Source organism: Arachis duranensis, chromosome 3 (assembly GCF_000817695.3).
Source record: "Arachis duranensis cultivar V14167 chromosome 3, aradu.V14167.gnm2.J7QH, whole genome shotgun sequence".
NCBI classification, from domain to species: Eukaryota; Viridiplantae; Streptophyta; class Magnoliopsida; order Fabales; family Fabaceae; genus Arachis; species Arachis duranensis.
Window position 1 is genome coordinate 59,574,357 of NC_029774.3, and position 10,539 is coordinate 59,584,895.

The 10,539-nt window shown below is 28.1% G+C and overlaps 1 pseudogene; it reads right to left on the reverse strand.

The window, feature by feature from the left end:
- Positions 1-1,471: 1,471 nt before the first annotated feature.
- LOC107479272 (ethylene-responsive transcription factor ERF114-like) lies at positions 1,472-5,162 on the reverse strand (annotated as a pseudogene).
- Between the last annotated feature and the right edge of the window lie 5,377 nt (positions 5,163-10,539).

Consider the following 10,539-nt stretch of genomic DNA (forward strand, 5'->3'; position numbering starts at 1 on the left):
ACTAATAAAAAATATACTAAAAACTAACTATATCATACCAAAAACATACTAAAAACAATGCCAAAAAGCATACAAATTATCCGCTCATCAAAGAACTAACTAGAAGCTGAGAAGAGTAGTATATATAGGAGTAGTTTTGAAATAGAGAGCAGCTTTTGGGGGAGGAGAGAACTACTCTCTGTATCTTTACTTTCTCTGCACTTCTAGTTTTATGATGTATTCTCCATCTTTGATTTTGATTTCTAGAGCTATGAACAACTAAACCCCTTTCATTGGGTTAGGGAGCTCTCTTGTAATTTGATGGATCAATTATAGTTTTCATTCTTCTTCTTCTTTCTTTTCTCTTGATCTTACTAGAAAGCTTTCCTTCTATCTTTCCTTTTGATTTTACTTGAAAGCTTTCGATCTTCATCCAATTGGATAGTGATCTTGGAAAAGAAGCTATTCAAACATGGATCTCTTCGGACCCTTGAAAGAGGAATGAAGAGATTAGCTAGAAATGCTTTCTCATGCTGGACCAAATTGAGTGTGGATGGTTATGTGGCTATAACCCTCTAAGCACTTGATTTGGGAAGTGCATGTGGTATAATCAGTGACCACACTTCATCTCTTCTCATGAGCAATTAACCAAGGAATTGGCTATTGATTAAGATTTGAGAGATTGAATTGCAAGAAATTGTGATTCAATCACTTAAGATTGCCAAGGAGATCAATGAGTGCATTGATTGAGGAAGAGATGAAAATGAAATTGATCCGGAGAATGCAACATCTCCTAAGCCCAATGAACTCCCCATTTCTGATCTTACCCATTCTCTTAATTTCTGCAATTTACTTTTATGAGCAATTCCCCCATTCACATTTACAATTCTGCTATTTACTTTCAGTCATTTACTTTCCCGCTATTTTAATTTCTGCAATTATCAACTCTATTCATGGATTCACTCAACTAGATCATTCCTCTAATTAAAGTTGTTTGATCAATCAATCCCTGTGGGATTCGACCTCACTCTATTGTGAGTTTTTACTTGACGACAAATTCGGTACACTTGCCGAATGGAAATTTGTTGAGAGACAAATTTTCTCCGATCATTGTGACAACCAAAACGTTTGTACGAAGGGATTCTTGTTGGTTTAGAATCTATACTTACAACGCAATTTTATAAAATTCTTTACTAGCAAAAATTCCAACGTCATGCGCGTAAGCGCCAGGTGCGCACGCGCGTCCATGGGCGAGTTCAACTCTTTGGCTTTTCATGATCTTCTCCACTTTGTATGCTTTCCTTCTCACTCCTTTGATCCATTCCTAGCCTTTTCAATCAAAAATCACTAACAAACACATCAAGGCATCTAGTAGAATCAAAGGGAGATTAAAATCATCAAGTTAAAGGCCTAAAAAGCATGTTTTCACATCTAAGCATAAATAAGGAGACAATCACAAAATCATGCTAATTCATTGAATAAATGTGGGTAAAAGGTCATAAAATCCCCTAAAATCAATACAAGATAAACCCTAAATATGGGGTTTATCAATCCTCTTTCTTCTAAAACTCTCATCTCTTCCCCTTCCTCATCATCATCCACCAATTTTCTTCTTCTTTTTCAATTAAATCCTCTTCATTTTCATTCGTTGCTGCCTCTACCTTCTTCCTTCTTCTTACTCTTCTAACCAAAGATGCTTCTCTAATACTCAACCCTTTCTTCTCAAGACTCAACCTCTTTTTTATTTCTCATTTTTTTTCTCATATGCCATTAGCTCTTCCAAAAGCTTCTCCACCTCGTAGTTCTTCTACTCTTGATGTTGTTGATCACCACTTGACCCACCTGCCACCTCTGATGCCAAATCAGAACTAGACTCATACTCAAAATTATCATCAACACAACTCACAAATGGGTCTATGTTGATGGCACCACCAACACCAATAGTTCTTCCATGATTCAAATTATAACCAAACTCCAAGTTGAAGTTTAAAGTCCTTATCTAGTTGTTCATGTTATTGTTATTATTGTTGTTGGTGGTGTTGTTATTGTTGTTGCCATTATCATTATAACGACCCATATTTTTAAAAATATAAATATAAATAAATTATAATTTATTTTATAAATTAAAATTTTTTATAAAGAATTTGAGGAACAAAAATAAAGAAAAAGACCGTGAAAGAAAAGAGAGAATCGTGACCTTCTATAAGTTTTCGTTTCGATTTTTTTAGATCTGTAGCTCCAATAAAATATTTAATTTGATAAAAGTATTTGTATTTTTTTTTTGTGTTAGTGTCATTTTTGTTCGATAGAAGTTGATAGTGACGTAGCTTTACTTTCCTTTAATGTTTAATCAATTGAAATTCTAGAAGGTACAAGCGATTTTTGACATTTTCTCCTTCAACAACTCGGTCAAAAAGTTTTTTCGAAGTTTCTGTTATTTTGATTTCATATGGAAGTAGGATTTGGTAACTTTATAATAATTAAATATGAGTTTGATAAGTGAATATTGATTTAGTTGATTATTGTTTGAGTTTGAATGAGTTAATTTGGTTGAATTATTATTATTGATTGTGATTTGTTGGTTCGGTTATATATGAATGTCCAGTTGGGATGTTTTGGTGAGTTTTGGGTTACAATAGCGTTGAAAATAAAATATAAATGTGGTGAGATTTGATGGGCGAGAGATTAAATTAAAAATTACGAAGAATCGAACCAAAAAATTCGAGAACAGATTAAAATAAAAGTAATATTTTAAAAGGAAATGGCTAAGGGTTTCAGTTTTGATATAAGAGAAAGATTAATAATTAAATTGTATTTTTCATGCGGTAAAAATGGATATTTTGTAAAAAACTAGGGTTGTTTTTATAAATATGAAAATAAGTAAGGGTTCAAATATAATTTTATAAAATATCGAAGTTAAAAATAGAATATTAAAAAGTTCGTGATTTAGAAAGTAATTAATAAAAGTTTAAAAATAAGATTTTATAAACAAAATTTTAAAAGAAGATTGTGAATATTATTTTAAATACTTCTTTAAAATTATTTATTTATATTAAAAAATTATTATTATAATTAGTATATATCAAAGATATTATTTTGTAAGAATATTATAATGTGTAATATTAATGAGTAAGCAAGCAAGCAAAGTAATCCTAAAAGCTTTAGAGAATGCAGACTTAATTAAAGAACTTTATAATTTTTTTCATAAGACACTTTGGGAAAGGCGAAGGAACAATGTGAGGATGATTTATATTATAAACGATAAGAAAGAAAGAAAAGAAAAGGAAATAAAAATATTAAAGGAACCTCTGCCATAGAAGAGCAGAGAGAAAAAATTAAGAGAATCTAAAGAACCTCTGCCATAGGAGAACAGACAGTAGGAATAAAGAAAAAGAAAAAAAAACGAGCTAAGATGATTATGTACCTGCTGAAAACGAGAAAAGATATGGTGGTGAGTCCATCGAGATTTGCTTCTAGAGATACATCGGCCAATTCAGGGGATGGTCGCACTTGTAAGACAGAGGTTACTTACAGAGGTTATCGCTACATACATTGGCTAGAGAGAGCCTCAACTATAAGACAAAACAGAGGTTATGTTTGCATACATCGGCTCAAGAGAGTCGCACCTGTAAGACAGAGGTTGCTTACAGAGGTTATGACACTAGAAACCAAATTCAGACAAAGGTTTCTGAGTTGCGTTGGGAGCGGGTCGAAACCGACATATGAGCTCATTACCTTTACTAAGGAGAGACATGCATCATACTTGTTTGCGCATACTTGTTTGTGGTTGTGTTTTCTATAATTGTGTGTGCTTGTGTTTGAATTCTGTGTTCTTTAATTGTTGAATTAGATGGTATCTTGTTGACTATTATTGCTGACTAAGTATGATTGAACTTAACTAATTACCCTGACCCTATTAAGAACTCCCCAGTTCTTACCCCTTATTTCAACCCTTTTCAGCTACAGGTGTGAAGGCTTAGTGCAGAACTACAAGAACATAGAAGATTCTATTTACAAGTTGAGTTGTTAGATTTTATTTTTCCCTCGTCATTTACTGTTTTGGTTTTTAGAGGGGTAGGAATTGTATTTGAGAATCTTTGAGTAAGTCTATGTATATAACGTTACGTGGATATATATAATTTTGTGATTAAATGATTTAAAGTACCGACTCTTAGATTTCTTGGTGAAAGTTTCGATTTGTATTCGCGAAGACTCAATATTAAATAAAAATAGTATAGAAAAAAAGGTTTAGAGGTAAGTAACGCCTGAGTTTTTAGTACGATCATGAGGTGCTAAAAACTCGCGTGCTACAACCATATCGATACAGAAAAGGACGATTACTCGATCTTCAAATGGGAGGAGGAGGATTACTCGATCTTCGAATGGGAGGAGGAGGAAGGTTTGGAATAATGTTGCGAGATTGTTGAATGGAGTGTTCGTCATCCTCGTTGGGGAAGTTCACTTTAGCTTTCTTTCCGTGAATCTTACGAGCTTCTTTGTCACAGGCCCCGACAGTTTTTTTGGTGGTGTTGAAGGTTCCAAGCTAAACGCGAACACCTTTTCTTGGATCGCGAATCTCCGCCGTCCATTTTCCATCTTCACACACCTTCTCAATCGCACACTGAACCATTGTCTCAAGAACACAGGGTCTTCCATGCGATGCTTCTGCAGCAGATCCTGCTCCCTCTACTGCTACTACCACCACCACCACAACCACAACTACAACTAAAGCCTCGTTAACCACTACGTGATTCCCAAAAATGAGATCGTTGAGAGGAAAAAGAAAAAGAAAAAAAGAGATTAAGATTTTAGAAAATAATGATGATTTAGAAAAAGAGATGAGAGTTTTAGGACAAAAAAAAAAGCGGATTAGAGTTTTTAAAAAAATTGAAATTGGAGTTTTTTTAAATTATAAAAATTAAAAGTGGGTAAATTTTGTATATGATAATTGTTAACTCAATTGGTAGTTGGTCATTTTATCAAATTTTAAAATTTTTCAAAAATCATTTTATCAATAACAAAGATCAAATATCATTTTATATTTAAGACATCTATATAATTTTAACTTTATTCATTTTATTAGCGTAAATTAACTAAAAATTATCTTTATATAAACATTAATAACCTTTTGTTTTTCTCCATTTTTCCTCTCCTTCAAATTCATCGTCAAAATCAAAACTCATATGCCTTCATTCATAAATTACATATATCTTCGGAACTGAAAAACGATTCATGGTCTAACAGTAAGGAAACAAACAAACGAAACACAGAAATATTAAATCGTCTTTCATCATGAGTTTCTAGTTTCATATTTTATGTTTCTTGAAATAATTTTTTATTATATAACAAGAATTTTATTTAATTTATATGTGAAAAAATAAATGGGAAATTAGAGAATGAGATAAATAACGAGAGAAATTCATTCATAAAATAATTCAATTTGTATTTTATAATTTTACGAATTAAAATAATTAAATCATGAATGAAAATTTATGAACTAATTAGAATCATTTAAAAAAATAACATATAAGTGACGCATAGATAAATTATATTATAATACGTAACACATAATTAAAAATAGTAAAATGACTTCAAGACCTCATATGAATTTTATGATGTAAGTTACCAGTGTAATGGTAAAATTATTTTTTAAAATTATTTTTAATATTTATTATTAATTGAGATCTAATTTAAAATTTAAACATAGTATAAAAATTTAATTAAAAATTTAAAAATATAAAAGTCTAATTATAAATTAAAAAAATTATAGAAATTAATAGAATAATTTAATTTTTTGTATAAATTATTAACTACTAAATTAATTTTTTGTATAAAATATATATTAAAAAAATATAAAATATGCATTTAAAATGAGTTAAACGATACATATATTTATATGTAAATATTTTATGACTAATTTAATAACGGATTTTAATGTGCATATAGCATTAACAATTCCTAAATACTTTGAAAATGAGATAAAAATAACCAAATAAATAATATATTTTTATAAGTGACAAAAAATTTTTAGTAAGCGACTTATCCATTTAATCTAATTTTTTGTGGCAACATTTGAATAAATATTTAGAAAATACATAAAAAAATTTGGAACAAATTTCGATCTATAAATTTTTTTATTTTTTAAAAATTTAGTTATTCACAATAAAAAGAAAAAAAATACTTGGCATAAAATTTTTTTTAATAATACTTGTAAACAATTGTATCAAAATATATGAATTTTAAAATCTATTTTTAGAATACTGATAAACCACTATGTTATGGTCTATTTTGTGTTGAATTGAGTGGTTTTTATCACCTTTCTCCTACGCCTGCTCATGTAATTAGCATGTTATACGTTTGCCTTCCAGATTTAATACTATGATTAAAAAATTGCTTCCAGAGCCTTTAAATTGTAGATTTTTATCCATCTCTATACCATTCAATGTCGGGATCTGTGTGTTAAGTGTTTTTAGGCTTTACAGAGCAGGAATAGTTTTGGAGAATGGAAATGAAGCTCTGCAAAAATGGAACGAACACAAAGAAACGATGGAGCTACCAGCGAGACATGACGCGCACGCATGGCTGACGCGTGCGCGTGAATTGGAGCATTCCATAGTGACGCGCACGCGCACTTGGCGCGCACGCGTGATTAGCGCAGAGGACGAGCGATGCGTATGCGTAACTGACGCGTACGCGTGACAAGGAGTTTTTGCAAACGACGCGCACGGGTGACTGACGTGTACGCGTGACATCCGCGACGTACAGCAGTTGCAAAAAATCATTAGGGGCGATTTCGGGCCAGTTTTAGACCAAATTTTTGGCCCAGAAGCACATACTAGAGCCAGGGAACAGTAGAGACTTAAGGCACATTCTTATTCTACAAAGTTTTAGTTTAGTTTTGAATCTAGAGAGAGAATTTCGACTTCTTCCTCTAGGTTTTCTTCACATTCACAGTTCTTAGAACATTATTGCCTTTTGCTATTGATTGGGATATTAAGAAGAGTTGCTACCTCCGTTGAAGTTTCATTTATTCCAGTTTGTTTCCTTGTCCCTTACTCTTCCATATCCTTAATCCTTATTCAGAGTTACAATTGGATTGTTTTTAGAATTTATTAATATAAGAACTATTTTTATTTTTTATTAAGTTTTAGTTATTGTTTATCATGTCTCACTTTTATTCCTCTCTTAATTCTGTGAAAGTTATATTCAAGTTAATGGAGTAGACCTCCCACTTGACTTGGGTGTTGATTAAAAAGGAGACCCTTGAGTTGGAATGTCCAAGCGATTAATTAATTTGGAAGTTATTGGCTAATTCTATATTTACTAACGCTAATTCTTCCCAATGGAGAGGATTAGGACTCGCAAATAAGAGTTAGCTCAATCACTTGACTTCCCTTTATTTAGTAAGGGTTAACTAAGTGAAAATAACAACCTCTTGAAGCTACACTTGAGAAATTCCAACAAGGATAGAACTTCCAATTAATCTACCCCCGGTCAAGATTTTTTATTTGATTATATAAATTCTTAACCACTTATCTCTCTACTTTTCAACTCTTAAAAATCCTTGGAAAACCTCTGTTCAATAAAATAGCACTCTTTTGTCTGCTCGTTGGGAGACGACCTGGGATTCATACTCCAGTATTTTATTTCTAATTTTTGTGACAACTCTTTTAAATTGATACGCGGTATCTTCATTGGTTAAGAGCTATACTTGCAACGCTATTTTCGCTATAAACTCTTGATCGGTGATTTTCCATATGTCAATTTTTGGCGCCGTTGCTGGAGAGTTACAACAGTGTGCTAATTTATTGGTTGGAATTTATTTATTTGCATTTTTTTTATTTTATTACCATGAGCTGTATTTTCTTTCATTTAATGTCGCGTTCACTATCTGATCCGAGCCTACCCGTATTTGATCCTGAAATTGAAAGAACTATCTCGCGTATAAGGCGGGCTCGGCGTCGGTTAGTCATTTCTGAGGACAAATCTGAAACGTCATCTACTTAATATACTAAAACTGGATTTTCCCCCAACTAATGAAGGTGACGTGTCGATCTCTCGTGACTCTGTTTTCCCTCCAAAATGAACTTTTTTATTCTCTATTCTAAATTATTTTTTAAAAAATATTTTTATTATAATTAATATTTAATGAATAATACATAATTATACTAATTTAGGAAATATCTTTATTATAGTTATATAAAATCAATATTTAATGTATTATTAAACTAATTATTAATAGAAAATATTTTTAATGATTTTAATTATATTGATACCATTCTAATTCTCATTCATTATGCAATAATTTTATTAGTGAAAATTTGTTACATTAATAATGACCCATTTATAATGATATCAATTGATGATGATGATGATTAAATGCTAAAATAATTGTCAAATATTGTCTATCTAGCTTCAATTACTTATTAACAAATTTAATTTTAGTTGTTATATTTTATTTTCTATATAATTATATTAATTGTCAATCATTATACATGATTTATTATAATTTATATGAATTGATTAATTATATCAATTAATTAATTTGGTTAATTATATATATTGCCTTTTTTTGGTGATTCACAATTAATATATACATTGTTCGTGTATGTAGTTTATATGTTAATGCTTTTATTGATTCTCTTTATTATTATTTTTTTGTGTCTCTTTGTTGCTCTTCATTTTAGTTATATTAATTGATTTCTCTGTATTGATACTCTTTTTATTTGAAATATCGTGACAATTTAGAATGTATATTGTGACCCATGTGATATTCATTAATGTGGTGTATCTTTTTAGATGATTTATGTTATAATGTGTTTAAGGAGTTGACTTAAAATTATAATATGATATATAAATTTATGATATGATTTATAGTATGCTAAAATATTAGGATATTATTATATAGATATTTTTTTATTTGTCCATTAGATTCAACTATATAGGATCTTGAAAATTATGCAATTATGTAATTAGTTATTTTTTTATATAATTATTGTATTGATAATTTACATTAGTGAGACTATTTTCATTATTAATATTTATAAATTATATTGAAAGAATATAGTTTATGATATTTAATTTTTTACTATTTATTAAAAAAAAGCATAATTACTTAACGATATTTATTTTTTAAATTCACTATGTATGTAATTTTATTCTTTTTTAATAACAAAATTTTACTCATGATGGTAATTTTTCTAATGGTGTAAATGTGAAAAATTATATTTTTATTTTTTGATATAATCGATATATTATTAATAATGAATAGTAATTAACCCTTCATATTTTTAATCAAAGCATTTTGATGATAGTTTTTATTTACAGATATTAATGGATGGTTATTTCTTTAAAAATAAAATGCATTATAATTTTAGGTTATTTCATAATTAACAATAATACTTGATTATTTTTTAAAAATAAATTGCATTATGATTTTAAGTTATTTCACAATAATAATTAATGCTTATTATATTGAATTACTCTAAATTTTTTATTTTCTATCGTTAGTAGTTAATCTCAAATTAAAAAGATTATGTTAAATTATTGAATAGTCCAAGTATAACCGAGTTAATTTAGTTTATTTGTTTATTAATATAATTGATTGAAAGTATAAATGATAAATAAGACAAACAAATAATTAGAAAATAGAATATTAGTAACTATTTAAAATAGATAACAAAATAAGTTATAGGTATTACTTTATTTGAATTATTAATAATTAAAAGAATAAAAGGTCAGTAATTATTTTTAAAATAAACATTAAATTTAGTTTTATGGTACTAATTTATTTGAGTTGTTAATAAAATTTTATAATTTCCAGATTTATATCTACTCAATTTATGTATTTTATTTTATTCTACTTTAACAAAAAATTGAGATGTGTATTTTTAATTATTTATTTAAAAAGTATAGCGAAGTGAGTTATATCAATTAAAATTAATTATCGATAATTAATATCAATTAATTGATTGTGTTAATTTGTAAAATGAATAACGTATAATAAATGTTGTGAAATTAATTATAATAAATTAATAATTAATAAATAAAAAATAAAAGGAACTTTTTTATTGCTTTTTAATGGCTACACGTTTTTTTTATAATTTCACTTTCTCTTTATCTCTCCCTTTCACATTTACTTCTTTTAATTTATTGAACTAAATCAATTATACTAATTATTTGTATTAATTAATTAAGTACTTTTTAATAGATTATTATAATTGTGTATTTAGATTATAGGATAAAAATATTATAAAAAATATTTTATAAAATTTGTTGAAAAATAAATATTTTAAAAATATGTCCTTAAGATACAAATTAACTAAGTTATTTTTCAATTTAATGTGTTTGATTCATTTAATTGTATTAATTATAACTAATCAATTATGTAATTTGATTTTATTAGGATAAATATTTCATCATTTAATATTTTATTTGATTCATTAAATTACATTAATCATAACTTTAAATATTTAATTTAATTAGAGTAAATATCAAATTATTTTAAATTTTGTTTGATTCATTAAACAAAATTAATTATAACTAATTTATTTTTTAATT